This window comes from Alosa alosa, chromosome 17, assembly GCF_017589495.1.
Source record: "Alosa alosa isolate M-15738 ecotype Scorff River chromosome 17, AALO_Geno_1.1, whole genome shotgun sequence".
In the NCBI taxonomy this organism is placed as follows: Eukaryota; Metazoa; Chordata; class Actinopteri; order Clupeiformes; family Clupeidae; genus Alosa; species Alosa alosa.
Genome location: NC_063205.1, coordinates 24,885,694 through 24,908,415, shown reverse-complemented (window position 1 = coordinate 24,908,415; position 22,722 = coordinate 24,885,694). Strand labels below are relative to the sequence as shown.

The window sequence follows — 22,722 nt, the reverse complement described above, 5'->3', positions numbered from 1 at the left end:
GTGTAGTCTGCTGGGGTTGCAGTGTGTTGTTGAGCTCTACACTGAGCGTGCTCACATTGTAACAGGCCCAGACCAGCTCCTCCTCAGCAGGCAAACAGAAGAGGACAAGACGGGAACATACACACATCAACAGGTGAACTCCTGATGCAGTCACCAACAAATACCAACAAATTATTGATGACTCTGAGATCAGACAAGTTGTCCTGTAAGCTAGGACATCACTTGCAATGCAGTAGTGGTCAAAAATACAGTTGGTGTTATCTATGGCTAACATGTGCAGTTTTGTCATGAGTTTTATAATCTTTAGTATGAAATCCTTCACATTCCATAGCGACAAATATGCACCTGTTATAGTTAAACACATTCCATTGTCGATCCCACTATTCTGCTGAAAAGAAGGTTTTGCTGACCAGAAGGCTCTGCAGAGCGTGGTGGAGGACAGCAGAGAAGATCACCACCAGAACAGCCCGACCATCCATCCAGGACTTGTACCCGTCCCGCTGCAGTAACAGAGCGACCAGTATAATCAAAGACCCCACCCACCCAGCTCACTAACTGTTCTACCATCTGGCAAGCGATACCACAGCATGCGGTGTAACACTGCCAGACTCAGCAACTGCTGTGGTCAAAAATATCCAGGCAACACTCAGGTGTGAGGAACCACTGCAGGTTTATTCACGATACCGGGAGCAGGTCACTAGCAACAGTATGTTCCAGTAACACAACTCAAAGTTCTCTAGGGCGAAGCCCCATCTTATACATGTTAATTACATTGGTAATACAAATCACATGAGTACAATGGTCGTTTCCAAAAAATCCTCATACATACAGAAATACAACAATACATACTGTATACACTTCTTGGACATACAGTAGCATGTGATCCATACGCCATAAGCAAGTCATGGGGCTACTCCAAGTAAGTAGATAATTGGTCAATACAATACATATACATCCTTCAGCATTCTCTTGCCATAGTCTAGTTCCTGTCGGGATATTCCTAGTATTACTGCCTAAGGCAGAATACCCTTAACTCATGACAAAGGGGGTCGCATGACCTTTATTAGAAAATCATGACATGGAGAGAACAAATGACAGACAAAGCAAAGTTGATGCACAGTATTGAATGTATAGAAAGCATACAAAGAATATAATAAAATGAAATGTTAATCACTTCTATGTAATAAATGTAGATTAGTAATCCAAAATTTCTCCTTCACTGCTTTTTCCCGCTGGCCATCAGACTACACAATTCACTCAAGAAAATATCATGAACATTTACACTTTGCCTTTATATCAGCTCTTTGCACTTTACCTTCTTTTTCATTTACCTCATAAAAACACTTCTGCAATACTTGTCTTGTCTATTGTCTGTGTGTGTGCAGTAATGCATACTGTCTGGTTATGTTGCACTTTAGGTGTACCGGTGGTGTACATGTGCACTACTTTTTTATCTGAAGTGTTTGTTTCAAACCAGCACATGGAGAAACGCAATTTCGTTCTACTGTGCAATAACTGTTGTATTGTTGATTGACAGTAAAATTCACCTTGACTTGACTTTGACTTTGAAAGGCAACTCTGACATGTGTGTCAGCTCTCAGCACCACAGGAGGAACAGGAGGGGTTGGACCTCGTCACACACGTGACATCACATACTGTAGCTGCATTTGAGGAAACACACACAGAAGAAAGACGCACACTGAGCCTGCAATCCCATTAAGTTACCAGCTCATGTGCGCATTCACACACTTACAGACACACACACACACAGAAGACAGAGAAGACAGAGGATAGGAGGGAGATGGCGTCCATCCCCTGTGTGCTGATAGTGTTGCTGATCTGCTGGACTCAGGACCACATGGGTGAGTTACATGTGACTAACGTTACCTCCATAACCACCAGTACAGGTCCTGTCTTGTTTCAATATCTAATAATCTTGCAATGACACCTCCTGGGCTTCGTATATAGTAGTACTCACACCTCTGTGTCTTTGTTAGAATGTAAATGTTCCAACATTTATAACTTTGAAATGTATAAATGACTAACAGACCATGACACGTGAATGGAAAAACAGTAAAGCACTGCATCCACTACTATTCACTATTAGTGTTTCAGACATACAGTTAAGCCCACATTTATTCATACCCCTGGCAAATATTGATTTAATGTAGATTTTTTCTACCCTGGAAATCCAGAGTTCTCGCGAGAGCTCAATGGAATTGTCTCTGCGAGACACTCTGGCAAAGAGCAATGATGCACGTTACTTTTACCCCAACATTCCGGGGAACCAGCTAAACTGATGAAGACATCACTGCAACGTTGGAGGACAGTGGTCGTAGTGTTATCCAATTGCATCGAAGTACGAAATCATTCAGAGTAAACATGGTCTAGTGTTATCCATTTGCGTGCAGTGAGATTTTTAAATGCATGCTTGTTGCTGCCCCTTCGAGTTGCACCATTACATTGTTCTTGGCCAGACCCTTAATCTTTCTAGATTATCAGGGTCTGGATTTTCCAGGCTAAGACACTCTGGCAAAGAGCAATGATGCACGTTACTTTTACCCCAACATTCCGGGAAACCAGCTAAACTGATGAAGACAGCGCTGCAACGTTGGAGGACAGTACACATTGGTCGTAGTGTTATCCGATTGCGTCGAAGTCCGAAATCATTCAGAGTAAACATGGTCTAGTGTTATCCAATTGCGTGCAGTGAGATTTTTAAATGCATGCTTGTTGTCGCCGCCCCTCGAGTTGGGCCATTACATTGTTCTTTGCCAGACCCTTAGATTATCAGAGTCTGGATTTTCCAGGCTAGATTTTTTTCTTGACCAAGTGTAAACTCTATCATAGTTTACTATTATGAACTATAACTGATTTAAGGTTTCTCATATCAGGTGTCAGAGGGGAAACCCCCACTGTGTTCTCCAGTGTGGGGCAGAACGCCACTCTGCCCTGTGGTAACGTGGCTCAGCCTGACTGCTCCACTACTTCATGGGTACACAGAGCTGGAGGACCTGAAGTTGAATTGGTTGAGCTTGGGAAGGTCAGAGAATGTACTGACCGCCCCAATTCAGATAAGTGTAAAAGAGCTAAGAGACTGAGTCTGCACTCTGGCTGTTCTCTGCACATCACTGAAGTCACCACTGATGATGCTGGACACTACGTCTGTCAGCAGTATAGGGGGAAAAAAATCAGAGACGATGCTGCAGTTGATCTGTCAGTTCTTTCTGGTATGTTTTCCTTTGTTCCAGCAATCAGAGGTCACACAAGGTGGCATCAAGGTCTAAAAACATATCTATAGAAAAGTTATATCATAGTGATTAACTCAATACCACACTCAATAGACCATTCCTGTGTAAAGGTCTCAAATACTGATGATGTCATTTCCTGCTGCAGTCTCAATGTCCCCCAAAGTGACTGAGATGGAAGCAGGAAATCATGTGACTTTAAATGTTATGTACAATCATTTATTGATCTTTCTTGACCTTATGGTAAAGTTACATGAATTATCATGAATTCATGCATGAATTAATTCATGATTTATTCATTACTTCATTCCTTTATATCTTATGAATCATCAGGAATTTACATGAGTTCATAGTCTCTCATTCATGACCTCATGCTTGAACAACACATCAACTAAGACATTAGGTAGTACGTCATTATGATTTATAATTTCTTAAGCATGATCATCATGATTACATGAATTTAAGGTTAATTGCTCATGAGCTCATAATGTCTGTGGCCTCTCAACTAAAGTGTTGAATAATGCGTTTAGAGAACTGCAAAGTTGTGTTGAAATCAGAATTTGAGCAGTGATGACCACATTTTTGGCAGAAAAAGAAATAATCATGATCATTCTTAATAAATCTACAGTCATGCAAATTGAATAAGACACTATGGTCCACAGCCCTCTTCCCCGATTCATTTTAGCGCTTGGCGGGGTAGAATTTGTGCAGCCCTGCTGTAACCTATGAGTTGTTTTAATTGTACCACCAGATGTACAACCGTCCTCCCCTCCTGATAACATAACCAGTAGAGCTTCATCAGACAGCTGCCCATCACGCCACTCCTCAGGAAACACTGTGTGTGTTTGTGTGTGTGCTCATGCACAAGTGTGTGTGTGTGTGTGTGTGTGTATGTTGTGTGTGTGTACAGCATTTCGGAAAGCACGGGCAAGCAACATACAAATGTTTCATACCTAAGAATTTGGATATGCTCAGGTGTGAGCTGTCCCACTGCTCAGGTGTGTGTGTGTGTGTGTGTGTCACACTATTTCCACTCACACCTGCATCACTACACCTCTGCATGTAGCTTCCAATGGCAAAACTCACTGAATCCATCTGGGCTTCCATCAACAGCTTGTTGAGTTGAATGATTTTAGATTGACATCCTAATGTACACAATATAAAATAGTACAAATATGCAGTTTCTCTTTGCCCCAGGTGTCCATGTGGCTGTTAAAGCTGCTGCCACAATCAGTCTGTTTGTGGCTGTGGTCATAGTTGTGGTCATCCACAGGAAGAGATCAGGTGAGTGGAGCTCTGCAGCTCTTTCCTCTCCTGATGTTGATCTCACTCTGACTGATGCAGGTCCATCAATCTGAGCTGCTGCAGATACACTCTGCTGTTTCTCTGATACATCTCTATCTGTTTCTGCCTCTCAGGGGACCCCCAGGGCAAACCCAACACCTTGGTAAGTGAAACACACACATCATCATTTTAGGGGGTCAGTTTTATGTTAACAGGACCCCATTAATATGGTCTCCTCCTTCTTGTCCTTCTAGGCTCCAAGTGTTCGATCAGCTGCAACCAGCCAGTCCTTGTAGCCTTGTTCTCCTTATGGGCTCTTTAGACCCAGCTGTTCACAGAGTCTCCATCACCTGAGTGCACCTCCATCCACCGCACATTAGGAGCTACAGAATGCCAGGCTGGGGTTTAGGGAGTTAACAGTGTAACTGCTTTAAGTTCTGAAAGTCTGAAAACCTCTCCGAGTGTGTAAGTCCCATCATGTCTCTTGTAGTTTTGTATAACTGAATGCAAAGCTTCTTTGAATGTATACATCTACTGTGTAGATGAAGGGAGTGGGCCTGCTGTCTAACCCCTATAAGACATTCCTCTTTCACACAGCATATATAGCTTTGTTTCTGTTTAGATACAGACAATGCATTATACACATTTAATACTTTAGCTCACTTACTTTTTATATGTACTTCATATAGTATTGTCTGTATATGTCTTCATATGGATTTGCTCACTGTTTTCAAAGGTATGTTGTTGCTTAAATAAATATCACCCGACATCTTTTTTATGTACTTGGACTACCACATTATCTGCTTTTTCATAATAGTCTGTGAGACAACACACGCGTGTGCTGACTATGAGTTAAGTTTTTAAAAGTGGAAATTGAAAAGCATATGGCTGAAAACCTGTATGAGAACTGCTTTGTCTGCACTGTCTTTGGTAACCACTAGAGCACTGTTATCTAATGGAGGAACTAGCAGCTTATTCACGTTATTAAACCTACTTACCTGAAGAAAGCAGTTCTATGATTGTTTTTTTCTGTGACACATTTCTCCACTCAAGAGTAACACACATATGTACGGATGCACATACACCAATACGAAGCACACACACACACACACACACACACACACACACACACATACACACTTGTACATGCAGACACATACACACACAAACACACACACACTTCGTAATGGTCTTTAATAGGACTGCCAGATCAGATGAGTTGTCCTGTAAGCTAGGGTATCACTTCATGCAGTAGTGGTGGAAAATACAGTTGATGGATATCTGTGGTTAACACACAAGAGTGTTAAGTCTTTTTCTCATGCTTTTTCAGTCGCACACTGAACTAACATGCTGTGTCTGCATCTGTTATCTACTCTGTATCAACACCCCCCCCCCCCTCCCCCTCAAAAAATCTTTTCACTGAAACACAAATATACAAGTGGGCCTTCATAGTCCAACATTACCCTTTGCCCTTATGCCCATATGCATTTGGGATCAGAATATTCAAACTGAGATCATGTCATATCCCACAGGCTACCGTATGATGTCAGAGTTGCCATCGTACACATTGTTGCCATGAGTTTTAATGGCGTTTACAAACGGAAATTCGGGAGTGTGATGTGATTTGCCACACCTCCTTCTTCAGTCAGTCAGGTGTTTTATTTGCCTACCTGTTGAAGTTGCAGCGTCAGCTCACAACCCACCACTTCCCCTCACGCCTCCCGTCTTCTTTATTTAAAAAATAAAGGGGTGTAATGGCGGTATCATGCTTGAGTCCTGCCTGCACAGTTGTCTGCATAAAGCTATGTCTTTATGCAGATTCCGGAATATAAACTAGTGAATAATCTTTAGTATGAAATCCTTAGTATTCTATAGTAAAACATGGAAATATTTGCAGCTGTTATGGTCAAATACATTTCATTGTCAATCTCAATACTCTCACATCAAGTCCTTGAAAGGCAACTCTGACATGTGTGTATTCTGCTGTCAGCTCTCAGCACCACAAACACCACAGGAGGAACAGGAGGGGTTGGATCTCATCACACACGTCACATACTGTAGCTGCATTTAGATGAAATGCACACAGAAGAAAGACGCACACTGAGCCTGCAGTCCCATTCAGTTATCAGCTCTGTACACACTCACACACACACACACACACAGAAGACAGATAAGAGGAGAGGAGGAATATGGCATCCATCCCCTGTGTGCTGATAGTGTTGCTGATCTGCTGGACTCAGGACCACATGGGTGAGTTACATGTGACTAACGTTACCTCCATAACCACCAGTACAAGTCCTTCCTTGTTTCAATATCTTATGCGGTCTGTCAAATTGGACCCTAACGTTAATGTTAACCCATTGGCAGTCAATAGTGAAAGTAATTAACTGTGTATAACTGTTTTGTCGTTGATTATTGCACCAAGTTAGTTTCACTTTGCCTATGAGTACAGATGCATGTAGCCTATACTATAGGTTTTAGTAAAGCATGGTTTAGTGGATACTGATATCGAAATACTGATGCGCTGTTTGAAGTTGTGCAGATGTCATTCTCATTGATTTAAAGGATGTTACGCCCAAAACACACCCATGACTGATTAAGAAACATAAGAGCCGCCTTTTCATGCCAGGTGCCTGACGTTTGATAACAAAACCACCCCGAATGTGGACTGCATCCACTACTATTCAATATTAGTGTTTCATACATACAGTTAAGCCCAAAATTATTCATACCCCTGGCAAATGTTGATTTAGTGTTGATTTTTTCTTGACCGATACATTTGTTCTGCCACACGCCAGGTTGTAAGGCAATGTGGTAGAAAAACTGAATAAAATCATCTTTTTTAATTTTTTTATGAAAAATGGCAGATCCACAATGATTCATACCCTTTTTATATAATCAATGGAAAGAACTTTATTTGATGTTATTTCTTTATGAAAGCTCTTAAAATGGTTCTTAATATCTACCAAGCCACTGTTCCAAGTCTGATTCTAGTCCACACCTTTTTAACAGCAATCCGGGTTGTGAGGCATTAACGATTCTTTGCCATCACTCTGGCCTTCTGCTCCCTTTTTTGATGGATTTAGGTCTGGACTCTGGCTGGGCCACACTAAAATTATGATTTTTCAGCCATTTTCAGTCAGAACAAACATATTGTTCAAGGGAAAATCAACATTAAATCAATATTTGCCAGGGGTATGAATAATTGTGAGCTGAACTGTAAACTATATCATATTTCACTATTATCAACTATAACTGATTTAAGGTTTCTCATATCAGGTGTCAGAGGGGAAACCCCCACTGTGTTCTCCAGTGTGGGGCAGAATGCCACTCTGCCCTGTGATAATGTGGCTCAGCCTGACTGCTCTACTACAATATGGATACACAGTGATAGAAAAGCTACAGTTCAATTGGTTACACTTGGGAAGGTCAAAGAATGCACTGACCCCCCCAACTCAGATGAGTGTAAAAGAGCTAAGAGACTGAGTCTGCACTCTGGATGTTCTCTGCACATCACTGAAGTCACCACTGATGAAGCTGGACTCTACACCTGTCAGCAGTATGGGGGAAAGGGTGAACCCAAAATCAGAAAAGATACTTCAGTTCATCTGTCAGTTTTTTCTGGTACGCTTTCCTTTGTTCCAGCAATCAGAGGTCACACAAGGTGGCATCAAGGTCTAAAAAAAATATCTTTAGAAAAGTCATATCATGGTGATGACATCTGTTCAATAATTGTATTGTAAGTAAAATGGAAATGGAGATGCCAGCTGACTGCAGGGCAGGTTAAGGTGTTTGCTAACCATACCATCAGAAATAAAGGTGACTTTTATTGCTACTGCTATATGCAGCGTAAAATCGTATTTGTTAAGTTGTCTGGAAGATGTCTATTTCTGTAACCTCGTGATATCCCTGTCCTGAATGTGAAACTATTTTAAAGAATGACTGTGAATGCTTTGATGCTGCATTGCATTGAATTAACCACCTGCAATGGCAATTCAAATGTATATGCTTCATTAGATTTTTAGATTAGATTAAACTTAATTGTCCTTTTTTTATTGAGTACCAGTACAGAGACCATACAATTCAGTTAATGCAAAAAAGTTAATGCATATAATACAGTAGTATCCAGATAAGCAAGTGGCATGGTTCACAGTAGGGATATGTGCAGTGTATTACAGTAACCATTATAAGAGCAGAATACATTTGGATATGCAGAATGGACAATATAGACAGATATGTACAGTATGTACAGGTATGTCCAGTGTATTAACAGTAAGATTATAATAGTAGTCAAAACGTGCAGGCCTATATGCAGTATTAACAGTAGACAGATATGTACAGTTGACTATAGAGTCAGTAAAAGTGTAAAAAGTGTAAAAGTAGTAAAAGTGAGTGTCATTATTACGATGAGTTAGATATGTACATTGTTCAATCACACAGGTGTTAAACCTACGTCTTCCTTTCCTTGACAACACATTAACTAACATGTTGTTTTGTGACTGAATGCATATATGTTATTATCAGTAATATGACAAGAGTTTAATTAAGTTTCATCTGACCAACATGCTATTTGACCACACAAATGTTCACAGATGTCCAGAGCTTCCTCTTCCAAAGTTACAATATTCTAACCTTTAAATACTCCCTGAGTCTTAGATAAATATGCTACAGTTGAACAAGACAGTATTGATTTTTAAACATCATAATTTTATTCAGCAATTGTCTGATAGCTACTTTTCACTGTGTTAAGAAACAGATTTTAAACCCCCATCTACCTCAACCTCTGTATCAAAATCCTCTACACCAAAGACAACAACGGACACCCCTTCCAACTCAGGCACATCAGGTACAGCATGATGACCATGATCAACTCTGTGTCAGATAATTATGCTACAGTTACCCTACCTAACGACTTTATGCACTCTGTTTATGCGTTATGTACAATAATTTACTGATCTTTGTTTATGAAAGCACATTGCATTACCCCTGTGTATGAAACATGCTATAAGAATAAACCTGCATAGCCTAATGTACTAAAAGTCATAATATCATTCAGCAATCGTCCTCTCCTAAGTGCCTTACAGCTGCCATTAACACATTAAGAGTCATGAGCTTGCTGGATACACTGGGATGGTGTATTGTGACAGACTAGACACAACATGTTATGATATCATTAGTATTCTGAAGGTTCGGTTATTGTTTTATCTAACCAACATGTGGATGTTATCATTATATGATCACACAGGTGCTCAACCCACATTTCTTCCAGGTACACAAGTCTCAGGTATGACAGGAAGACCATGTTAATATTATGATGAGTTAAATATGTACATTGTTCAATCACACAGGTGTCACATCTTCCTTTACCTTTGTATTGAAATCCTCTTTGCCAAAAATAGCAGTCACCAATCTTTCTCCAAGCAGACTGAACACTAACTAGCATGGGGTCTTTTAACTGACAGTTATGCAAATTGTAGAAGAGACTGGGGATCTGGCTTTTAAAAGTCGTAATTTTATTCAGCAATTGTCTGATAGCTACACTTTCTTCAAGTATCAAAATCCTCTACACCAAAAACAACGAATATCACTGTTTGATTATACTATGAATATCACTATCAGGTACATCATCATCACCATGATCATCTGAATGCTACTGTATTTTTCAATTCTACAAATTACATCTGGCTTAACCTCTAAATTATAAATAAAACCTTTCAACTCCTGCCCATTTGCTATAAGACTTCTTGCATTCCACTGTAAAATCAATAAGTTCTTAGAGGTGTTAATGATGGATCATTTGTTTCACCCTGCATAAGATCAGCTTGTATTTTGTCCCATGATAAATTATCCACATTCAAGAATTTTGCAGCAGCTTTAACAACTATTTTTATTTTCTCAGTTCTCGTTTTAGCTTGATCAGAACAATTAACCACATACGCAATGAACAATATTAATTTCTGAGCTTATCACATCCTCTTTTGGCCTTCTGCATTCAGCACCACTACCTTGAGTTGCCGGTACCTCATGTGTCTCTTTCCTTTCCATATTGACAACCTTTACAGCCTCAGCATATGTAATGTTTTGTGTTGTCCGTATCTGGTGCACAACCACTGCCCTTTTGCTTACAGGACACCCCCCATACGCAGCCGTATGATCCCACCACAGTTACAACATTTCCTCTCAAGCCCCTCTCCACATTTCCCATATTACTGCTCTCCTCCACACTTCCCACATCTTAATTTCCCTTTGCAAACATTTGCTATATGACCATACCTTTGGCATCTATAGCATCGAGTTGGTGGAGGAATGTACTCCCGCACCTAGAAACTCAAATAGCCCACCATCACTTTATCTGGCAACACTTGCTCCTTGAACTCCAAAAGTACTGTAGTGCTATCTACTTTCTCTCCATTACGCTTTGCTTTTAATCTTTTTATATCCACTGCAGTTCCTCCCTTAATATTCTTTTTGAGATCGTCCAATTTTTCCCCAATTGGTATACCTGATATCACTCCCTTTGTTCTTATACCTACAAAGCTTCGTACGTCGCTCACTTCTTTCTTACACACCGACTGTAATCTCATAGCCTTCTCTTTTTGATCACTGTTCCTGCATTTAATTAGTAATCTACAATCCCGTAACACCTATGCCATTTCTATGTCTCCTACTGCCTTTTTCAATCCACTCGTCAATGCAAACAAACCAATTTCGCTTATATCATGCCCCTCTTTAAATTTAACGACTACTTTCAAATCTTCCTGATTTAACTTCCTTCTCACATCTCTACCTACTTCATCAGATACCTCTTCAATACTCCTCTTCGATGGCCCTTTCCCCATTCCCTCAGCCCCATTAGACCTAGTATTGTTTCCTCCTCTCCCTCTACCGTGTACATAACCTTGACTTCCAGTCCTCTAGACCTTTTAACCAATCATCATTCCCATCATCCTCCTCCATTATACTATCCAGACCCAGTCACAAATCAGATTATGCCAAACCGCCAAAAAAAAAAAAAAAAAACAAACAAACAAAAACAAGAAAAAGAAAAGATCTCTTGGAGATACAAACAAACCGCCACTCCGCACTCCACTCGCTTGCTTCCAATCACTTCCGGTCGACGTCACCATCCAAAGCTCGCATTCCCCTCGCCGGTTTGTTATTCTAATGAGAAGAATGACAGATAATTAAAAATGCGACTATTTTAAGAAAGATGGGTTGAGCTAATTCAGTTTCACGGCAACAGAGATTGGTCTGGTGTTTTGTTGATTGAAATCTCGTGATTTGCCTCATCTGGAGAGCTGACCTTACGTACCGCTAGGTTTTCAGAAGTGACATGATGTATCAACTTCTACTACACCCCAGTGACAAGAACAAAACACAGGGTAGAATAAATACCCAAGGTAATTGATCACATGACCACCACAGAATTGGAAATTAAGAATTGGAGGGAAAGTTAACCAAAAACAGGTGGGGCACAAATCACATGACCATCAAAAAAAAAAAGAGGCACATGGCTGTCAAAACAAACACAAATAATCTAGCTGTCAAAACAAACATGGCAAGGATGCAAGAGTGACCCCTAGTGGCCAAGATAGTCACAAAACACTTAGGCTTTAATAAATATGACCCAAAGTGTACAGGACCAGGAGACCATCTGAGCTGGGTGGACATGAGAGGGACTGAGCTGAAGAACACCATCAACCGCCAGATCAGAACTACATCTTTGTGTACCATCACACTGACTGAGGAGCTTAGAGATCCATACCGCAATAAAACTAACTGGAAATGGAGATGTCAGCTGACTGCAGGGCAGGATAAGGTGTTTGCTGACTACTCCATCAACAATAAAGGTTACTTTTATTGCTACTGCTATTTGCAGAGTGAAATCTTATTTGTTAAGTTGTCTGGAAGAGGTCTAGTTCTAAAACTAAATCTAATGATATCCCTGTCCTGAATGTGAAACTATTTTAAGGAATGGCTGTGAATGCTGCATTGCACAGCGTTAACCTGCAATGGCGATTCAGATGTATGTGCTTCATTAGTAAAAGAGAGTGTAATCATGATGAGTTAGATATGTACATTGTTCAATCACACAGGTGTTAAACGTCTACCTTTACTTGACAACACACTAACTGGCATGGTGTTGACTGAAAGCATATATGTTATTATCAGTAATATGAAAGAATTTAATTAAGTTCCATGTGACCAACATACTTATTTGACCACACAGATGTTCACAGATGTCCAGAGTTTCAAAGTTACAATATTCTAACCTCTACATACTCCCTTCTTAGATAGTTATGCTACAGTTGTGCAAATTGAACTAGATGTACCGCATGGCCGTACAAAATATGACCGCCGCTCAGTCCTGGACATCCGTTCCGCGAAAATAAATCACACTTCAATTTGTCTCCATATTTTACTCCATCCCCCACTCTTGAAACTTTTGTGTATGCTTGTTTGGCATGCCTGAGTGTGTGTGTGTGGCTGCACACAGAAAGCCTACTGGTGCTGAAAAGGTGAATAGATTGTAGAATAGCCAAAGATGTAGCATTGTTATAAAACCTTTAAAATCTCTAAACAATCACAAGTAGGGCAGTTCATCCATTGCAACTGGATTGATGAAAGGTCACTTACACCTGTAGGCTACATTGTATTTGGGAAAAGCAAAAGGTATCAGCATAATGTTATTTATTTATTTTTTATGTATTTATAAACAAAAACATCTGTCAGTTCCATGCCGTTTTCAACAGCTATCAAAAACAAAGGTCATTTTTGGATGGATGGATGTTTCTTCTTCTACATAAGATTTTAGTCATCTTTAGTTCATGTAATACTTTATTGTTAATGCACAAATTAAGTAACAGTAGTCTGAAACGAAATGCTGTTTTACATCTAACCAGTGGTGCAAATAACTGACATGTCCAAATGAGCCTTGATGAAATGGGTCGCTAGACTGTTCATACACATTTTAACGGGCCAAAGTTGAAGAGCTATTGTCCGTTATTGTTCGTGCAAATATAGGCTGATTCATGTTCCCTTTGCATTGTGTAACTGAGGTCCATGGCTAGTCTGGCTTTCATCAGACAAAGCTCAATCTTTAAGAAATCAAAAAATAAATAGCGGGCAGATCAGATGGGTTCACCCAGCCTAGTCCATAGGCACCCGATATTGTTTAATTTTCCGATTGAGATATACACGCTCTGGCTATTCTAAATGCAAAAATGCATCAGGGAGTTATGACAAAACGGTAACTAACAAACTAGATCCTAATAGAAAGCTGTTAGCTTCCCTAAGCTACAGGTAGGATTATAAGGTAGGCCTATTTACAACATAAATTGTCAATAGGCTATGCTGGCGACACAAATAAAATCTCCTTTGGAAACCAATGGCTTAAGCCTTACAGTATCAAGCGGACTTAAACGGTCATATCGTGGCGAAAAGTTGTAATAACATTCACGCAGCTCCATGAGTCAAGGAAAGCGTGAATGAAGTAGCCACTTCTAAATGGGACCCACTACACAGTAGCTTAAGGTGTGTTGCTAAAGAAGCCATAATGAAGGTGTCATTGTTTGGATACTTCACACACACGTGCTTTTTAATTTCAGACTACAACTACCAAGCTGGAATCAAAGCACATCGATTCCCCTCACACCCTGCACGCACTTAAAACAAAAAAAACAGGCGTCTCAGTCTCACGCATGTATAGGCAAAACTGTATCAGACCGGTGTAACGTTGGTAAATCTTCCATTGCACAGAATGATTTTGTAGCACGTGCAATAAATGACAATCGAAAGATACAAACAGTGCTGCTATCAATTTGCTTGGTATAACCGCATTTATAGTTTTCTACAAATGCAATCAATCAAATGGGCCTCCATCACTCAACCAACGCTAACGGTAACATTACCTAGGTCCTCATTGATATTACAAGATTAACGTACCTGCAGTAAAAACCAAGCATGTCCGATAAACATCCTCAGATTTATTTCGGCTTCAAGAAGAAATGGGAATTACACTTGTAACGCATGCTGGCTCACGCATGAGCTACATAAGGGAGTTCCACGCCAGAATGAGTAAATAAAGAATATTTATTAAAGTAATATACGAGAAAGTCAGTGTAGTGAATAAAAGCAAGGTGTAGTGCGAGTGTATGTCTAGGGATATGTTCAAACAAAACAAAAAGACGACGGTCGAGAGGAGAGGAAGCCCATCTGCACTTGGAACCCAGGCCTTCAAATACAGGTGCTCATCAGGGCAATCCCAAACACCTGCACATCTCAGGCAACCTGCTTCACAGAGACAGACAAACATGAGCGCAAGTGGGCGGGGCCAGTGGAGACCTGGCAGGGTCGTAACACCCCCCCTCTTAAGACAGACGACCACAAAGTGAGCCGTCTGACAGAAGTAAACAAACATCAAAAACAATCAATCTTTCTCTCAATATAAAATTACTAGGGCAAAAGGTCAGACCCACCAACCATCACCAACCACCACCAACAGTTGTAACAAGTAGGTTCTAAATACATCACCATCCATCCACCAGTCAAAACTATCCCACTAGCACCCCGTTCCCCCCCAAACCTCCATGTCCAGTAGAACCAGCAATTTCCCAGCGCCTGGAAAAAGCATCATTAAGGACATACTGGAGAGAAGACATAGGAGAAAGAAGATGCGTGAGACAAAATGACAGGACTTCAGGCTCAATTTCCATCATCCACTGAACGGGACAACGCATCTGCAATGACGTTATCGACCCCTCGGATATGGCAAATCTCCAGATGGTAAGGCTGTAAGAACAACGCCCAGCGCATCAGACGCTGGTTCGGGTTCTGCAAAGAATGCAAAAAGGTGAGGGGGTTGTGGTCAGAAAACACAACCATCGGCTGTACCCCTCCCCCCACATATACATCAAAATTCTGCAACACCCACACCAGTGCCAGCGCTTCCTTTTCTATAGTGGAATAATTCAGTTGGTGTTTATTGAATTTCTGGGAAAAATAACAAACCGGACGAACTATGCCCTTCTCACCCGTTTGTAAAAGTACCGCCCCTGCCCCAACATGGCTCGCATCCACCTGTATATGAAAGGGTTGATCCAACCGTGGAGCCGCCAAGACGGGAGCAGAGCTCAGCAACAACTTCACATTGTCAAAAGCACTTTGACATGCCAATGACCAAACAAACTTCGACCCACCCTTCAAGAGATCTGTAAGGGGAGACACCACAGAAGAAAAGTTAGGGCAAAAGCTCCTATAGTACCCCGCCATTCCGTATAGGCCAGATGGTGTTATAAAGGCCGAAACTTCCTGCGCACGTGGAGTCAACGCAACCTGATAGTAACCTTTTAGTAAATCAAATTTACTAACGTACCGTGCAGCACCCACACGGTCCACACAGTCATCAACTCTTGGGAGCGGGAACGAATCTGGTTTGGTCACCTTGTTTAGCTTCCGGTAATCTGTACAAAACCTGAAAGTATTGTCAGGCTTACCTACTAGTAAACAAGGTGACGCCCAGCTGGAGTACGATTGCTTGGCCAAACCATGATCTAACAAATATTTGACCTCATCCTCTAAAAACTTCTGCTTCTGTGGTGAAACACGATAAAAGCGCTGACGGATTGGTTGTGCGTCGTCAATGTCATGTTGAATCCAATCAGTACATGTAGGTGTGTCTGAAAACAAATCATCAAAAGACATGATTAAAAACTTCAATACCTCTTTACACTCTACCGGAAGATGACACAACAGACTATCCAGGTTAGCCAGTGTCTCAGAGTTCCTAAGTCGCGGTTGCAGGACTGCATCGTCAGGACCAAATGAGTCCTCATCAGCTGCCACCTGCTGAGACACATTGGGCCCCTCCTGCACTGCAGCCACTGCAGCAGGCTTCACTGGGTCACTGGCAACAGCACTGAAAGAGGAATAGTATGGTTTAAGTAGATTAAGATGACAAATTGAGTAGACCTCTTACGATCTGGTGTTGACAACAAATAATCACGCTCAGACACCTGACGCACAATAGAATATGGCCCAACAAATTTGGCACGAAATGGTGACCCAGGCATTGGCAAGAGAGCCAAAACCTGGTCACCAGAACTAAAAGTTCTCTCCACCGCCCGTCGGTCAAAGTTCTTCTTCATCTTAACCTGGGCCTTGGTGAGATTCCTACACGCCAACTTCCAGGCCAAAAACAGCTTGCTTCTAAACCCGTGAACATAATCAATAACATTATTTGGAGGTGACGATGGCTCCAACCCATCCTTTAAAATAGACAACGGACCACAAACATCATGTGCAAATACTAACTCATTTGGACTAAAACCCATGCTGTCCTGTACCACCTCCCGTGCTGCCAAAAGCAGCCACGGAAGCCCCTCCTCCCAGTCCCTGTTCAACTCAACACAATAAGAGCGCAACAAAGACTTTAATGTTGAATGGAAGCGCTCAAGGGCGCCTTGACTTTGTGCGTGATATGCGCTGCTTAGTTGTTGCTTAACGTGAAGCTGTTTTAACACCTCTTTAAACATCTTTGAAGTGAAATTACTTCCACGATCACTTTGGATGATTTTGGGTATACCAAAGATAGAAATGAACTGGGAAAGCGCTTTGACAACAGATTTTGTGTGAATGGTTCGCAGTGGATAAGCTGCTGGATACCGAGTGGCCTGGCACATGACCGTTAATAAGTATGCACACCCTGATCTTGATGGCGGCAGTGGCCCTACACAGTCAATTATTAGATGTTCAAATGGCTGTCCTACTACTGGAATGGGACACAATGGGGCCGGTTTAATTGACTGGTTTGGCTTACCCGAAATCTGGCACACGTGACAGCTCTTAACAAAGGCAGCCACATCGCGTTTTACTCTAGGCCAATAAAAGTGCTGCAACAGCCGACGGTAAGTTTTCTGAACACCAAAGTGCCCAGACTTGTCACCATGGGCTGTCTGCAACACCAAGTCACGATACTTCCTTGGCATGACTACCTGCAACACAGGATCTTTAACACCACATTCATAAGGCAACCACTTACGCACCAGCAAACCCTCAACAATAAAATAACCACTAGCTGCACTTTTCACATCACCCTCAGTTCGAGCTGTCGTTAATAACTCCACCAGATCAGCATCTTCTTCCTGCGCTGCAATCAAATCAACACGGGACAGAGAGGAAGGCAGCACGGGTACAACTGGACAAGCATTATCAGTAAATTCAACCACTTGCGCCTGACTCGTTGCACGAGTCACAGCACATGCTGTAAAAACATCCGGAAACTCATTTGCACAATCAGAATCTTTTGATAAAACAGGGGCATTACTGACCACAGGCGGAGGAGACACCCCAGGCCAGACGGCTTTCCCGCCAGGTTATTTCCGAGAATCACGTCCACTCCCTCCACTGGCAAAGAAGGACGGACTCCTATAACCACCTCACCTTTGACCAAATCAGAATTCATCACAATCCTATGGAGCGGGACAGATATGGACTGCATCCCAATCCCCCGGATTAGGACACAGCTACCAGTGTCTGAAACATCAGAAAATGGCAGAACTGACTGAAGGATAAATGATTCACTCGCCCCTGTATCGCGCAACACTCTCACGACCACTTGATCAGAGCTACCCAACATTGAAACATAACCATTAGTAATGAACGGACTGAACCCCTCACATTCACATTCATCAAAAATGTCAGTCCTCTGTCGCTGTTCATCTCCAGAAGGATCAGCCCTCTCACTGCCAGACCCATCTGCAGAGGTACAGCGACATTGAGACAAAGGCGTTACTGCTTGAGAACCCCTTCCCACTGGGACCACGCCCACTGAAAGATTCCCCCTGCCAGACTTATGACGTTTATCACGCAAAACAGGACACTTTTTTCCAATGCCCTTTTTCTAAGCAATAATGGCAACTGCCCTCACCAGCTTTATTTTGGCCACCCTGATCCCGTTTAAAAGCATTAAAGCGTCTGGGGCGAGAATCTTCGCGACTGAAACCTTGAGGCAAATCGTCAGGACTAAAACGCTGAGGCGCATGATCTCTGAATTTACTCTTGTGGGTCAAAACAAACTCATCCGCTAGAACCGCGGCTTCTGCAGCTGTTTTAATTTTATGTTCGTTTATGTAAGTAGCAAGTCTGTCTGGAATTACGTTTTTAAACTGCTCTAGTACAACCAAATTGCACAGCTCCTCAAACGTCTTCACTCCTTCAGACGTACGCCAACGAATAAACAAACTAGTCAGCTCACGGGCAAGTTCAGTATGTGTTTGTCTCTCCCCCTTCTTCCAATTTCTAAATTTCTGTCTGTAAGCTTCAGGAATAAGCTCAAAAGCCTTCAAAATAGCCCCCTTTACAGCTTCATAATTCTTCCGTTCCGACGCACCAAGCGCAATAAAGGCCTCCTGAGCGCCCTGTTATCACGGCCTGTAACAACAGAGTTCGTTCAGCGTCTCCCCAACCTCGCTCACTGGCAACATTTTCAAATAATGCAAAAAATACATCGGGGTCGCGTTCGTTGAATTTGGGCAGAAATTGTATCATAGTAGACAAGTTTGACTCGGATGTATTAGCTGGTTGGGCTGGCCATCTACCTGCTGCCATCAACCGAAGTCTCTCAGTCTCATTCTCTAACTTGATGCGCTCAAGCTCACTTTCTTTTTCCAATTCGCGCTGCCGTATTTTTAATCTCATATTCCAAAAGACGTTCTTTCCTTTTCCTCAGCCTCTAATTTACGCTCCATTTCTCGCTCAGCCGCTTCCAATTTCAGTCCTCGTTCCCTCTCTTTAGCCCTTTCGGCCAATTCTCTTGCTGCCAATCTATCGCGTTCAATTTGTAATTCAATACGTACCTTTTGTTGCTCAAAAGTTAAATGAACAGCCTGAGGAGTAGATGTACTTAGAGGGGCAGGCTGCTCAGATAACTCATTCATCAAAACGACGTCCATCTCATTAAGTCTCTCTAATACCAATTTTTGCAATGTTGCCTTTTTGGCCGACTTCGGAAGTTGAGACTCAAAACAATAGTGTTCAGCGACTTTACGCAACTGGTCTTTCGTTAGACCAAACAATTCTTTTTTCGTCGGAGCAGCAAAAAACACACTAAGATTCTCCATTCAAATAACAATCTAAAAGTAGTCCGATTGTCATAATACAACAAGCTTACTAAAAAAAAAAATTCGAAAGCCCTAATAAACCTACCCAATCGTACACATCCCCCCCCCCAGTCACTCGGCGCCTGAAAGCACAGCGGAACACTTTGGCCTACTTATGCAGAGAGTGAGCTGCCCGGCATCTATCTCGCCACAAATGCCCTGAATATTTCCACCCCCTACGTCTTCAGTGTGCCCACCTATGATTGAACCGATAAGCAGTTCCCCCACGTTCGACACACCACTTAAGCTACAAGTTAACCAACACAAAAAAGTTTTAGGCGTCTCACATAAGACCGGGTTTGCACGTAGCTCAAAAGTAACTTACCCTATTAGGTTCCGCCAGGCCTCCCGACACCAAGAAACATCGAGGAAAAAGCGCACGAAAGGATTAATCCTGCAGCTAAGCACAGGATACCAGCGGAACTCCCTCTCCCGTCGTAACAAGCATACACCGGAAAACAGGTAATCAATTAAGCTCATTAACAAAACAAAACATGGAACTCCCCAAAAATTCCCTGTGCGTAAGGCACATCTAATCACACAAAACCGGAGTTAAAAGAATTGTTATCGTGCATCTAAGGGGAAAAAAAATCTTACCGACCTAGGCACAATTTCCAAATTCAACTCCCGGACAGCCCCCACTTGTAACGCATGCTGGCTCAAGCATGAGCTACATAAGGGAGTTCCACGCCAGAATGAGTAAATAAAGAATATTTATTAAAGTAATATACGAGAAAGTCAGTGTAGTGAATAAAAGCAAGGTGTAGTGCGAGTGTATGTCTAGGGATATGTTCAAACAAAACAAAAAGACGACGGTCGAGAGGAGAGGAAGCCCATCTGCACTTGGAACCCAGGCCTTCAAATACAGGTGCTCATCAGGGCAATACCAAACACCTGCACATCTCAGGCAACCTGCTTCACAGAGACAGACAAACATGAGCGCAAGTGGGCGGGGCCAGTGGAGACCTGGCAGGGTCGTAACACACTTCATGTGAACATCATCCTATCCTTATTAGATGTTCGCAGCGGTAAATTACAGTCCTTGTAGGAAGCGTCCATTGTTTTTCCAACCCACTTTTAACTTCCAACAAAATTACGTCTCACTGCAACGATGCGCCATCTAGTGGACAAACGACTACTTATCGCCAATACTGAAAATGCAGCCATGATGATGAATATTTATTTTGGCTTTCTTTTAATCCTACTGAATTTGTAATTATGTATCGGCCGTTCTAATACCGATAGTATGTGGGTGCCTGTGTGTGTGCATGTGTATATGTGTGCACCGCCATTTACAGGCCAATGAGTGAAAAGTCACTAAATGTACACATAACCTAATTTTTTTAGACGCCTCCATGGATGAAATTCTACGAAACTTGGCATACATACATACATAAAAAAAGGTGGACCTCCTAGGCCCTACGGTTCTCGAGATATTCACAGAAAACTGTCTCCGGCCACCTACAGGCCATGTACACAATATAAAATAGTACAAATATGCAGTTTCTCTTTGCCCCCCCCCCAGGTGTTCATGTGGCTGTTAAAGCTGCTGCCACAATCAGTCTGTTTGTGGCTGTGGTCATAGTTGTGGTCATCCACAGGAAGAGATCAGGTGAGTGGATACTGCAGATCCACACTGCAGCTCTTTCCTCTCCTGATGTTGATCTCACTCTGACTGATGCAGGTCCATCAATCTGAGCTGCTGCAGATACACTCTGCTGTTTCTCTGATACATCTCTATCTGTTTCTGCCTCTCAGGGGACCCCCAGGGCAAACCCAACACCTTGGTAAGTGAAACACACACATCATCATTTTAGGGGGTCAGTTTTATGTTAACAGGACCCCATTAATATGGTCTCCTCCTTCTTGTCCTTCTAGGCTCCAAGTGTTCGATCAGCTGCAACCAGCCAGTCCTTGTAGCCTTGTTCTCCTTATGGGCTCTTTAGACCCAGCTGTTCACAGAGTCTCCATCACCTGAGTGCACCTCCATCCACCGCACATTAGGAGCTACAGAATGCCAGGCTGGGGTTTAGGGAGTTAACAGTGTAACTGCTTTAAGTTCTGAAAGTCTGAAAACCTCTCCGAGTGTGTAAGTCCCATCATGTCTCTTGTAGTTTTGTATAACTGAATGCAAAGCTTCTTTGAATGTACACATCTACTGTGTAGATGAAGGGAGTGGGCCTGCTGTCTAACCCCTATAAGACATTCCTCTTTCACACAGCATATATAGCTTTGTTTCTGTTTAGAGACAATGCATTATACACATTTAATACTTTAGCTCACTTACTTTTTATATGTACTTCATATAGTATTGTCTGTATATGTCTTCATATGGATTTGCTCACTGTTTTCAAAGGTATGTTGTTGCTTAAATAAATATCACCCGACATCTTTTTTTATGTACTTGGACTACCACATTATCTGCTTTTTCATAATAGTCTGTGAGACAACACACGCGTGTGCTGACTATGAGTTTTTAAAAGTGGAAATTGAAAAGCATATGGCTGAAAACCTGTATGAGAACTGCTTTGTCTTTGGTAACCACTAGAGCACTGTTATCTAATGGAGGAACTAGCAGCTTATTCACGTTATTAAAGCTACTTACCTGAAGAAAGCAGTTCTATGATTGTTTTTTTTCTGTGACACATTTCTCCACTCTTCAAGAGTAACACACATATGTACGGATGCACATACACCAATACGTAAGCACACACACACACACACACACACACACACACACACATACACACTTGTACATGCAGACACATACACACACAAACACACACACACTTCGTAATGGTCTTTAATAGGACTGCCAGATCAGATGAGTTGTCCTGTAAGCTAGGGTATCACTTCATGCAGTAGTGGTGGAAAATACAGTTGACGGATATCTGTGGTTAACACACACAACAGTGTTAAGTCTTTTTCTCATGCTTTTTCAGTCGCACACTGAACTAACATGCTGTGTCTGCATCTGTTATCTACTCTGTATCAGCATCAGCTCACAACCCACCACTTCCCCTCCCGCCTCC

The 22,722-nt window shown here is 42.0% G+C and overlaps 2 long non-coding RNA genes across 2 annotated transcripts; both read left to right on the top strand.

Annotated features, from left to right (window-relative positions):
* Window positions 1-4,447: 4,447 nt before the first annotated feature.
* On the top strand, window positions 4,448-5,516 carry LOC125310156. Its single transcript, XR_007196253.1, has 3 exons — window positions 4,448-4,532; window positions 4,667-4,695; window positions 4,787-5,516. It is a non-coding gene; the product is annotated as an uncharacterized LOC125310156 (long non-coding RNA).
* Window positions 5,517-21,216: 15,700 nt separating this feature from the next.
* Window positions 21,217-21,829, top strand: LOC125310157. Its single transcript, XR_007196254.1, has 3 exons — window positions 21,217-21,302; window positions 21,449-21,477; window positions 21,569-21,829. It is a non-coding gene; the product is annotated as an uncharacterized LOC125310157 (long non-coding RNA).
* Window positions 21,830-22,722: the final 893 nt, after the last annotated feature.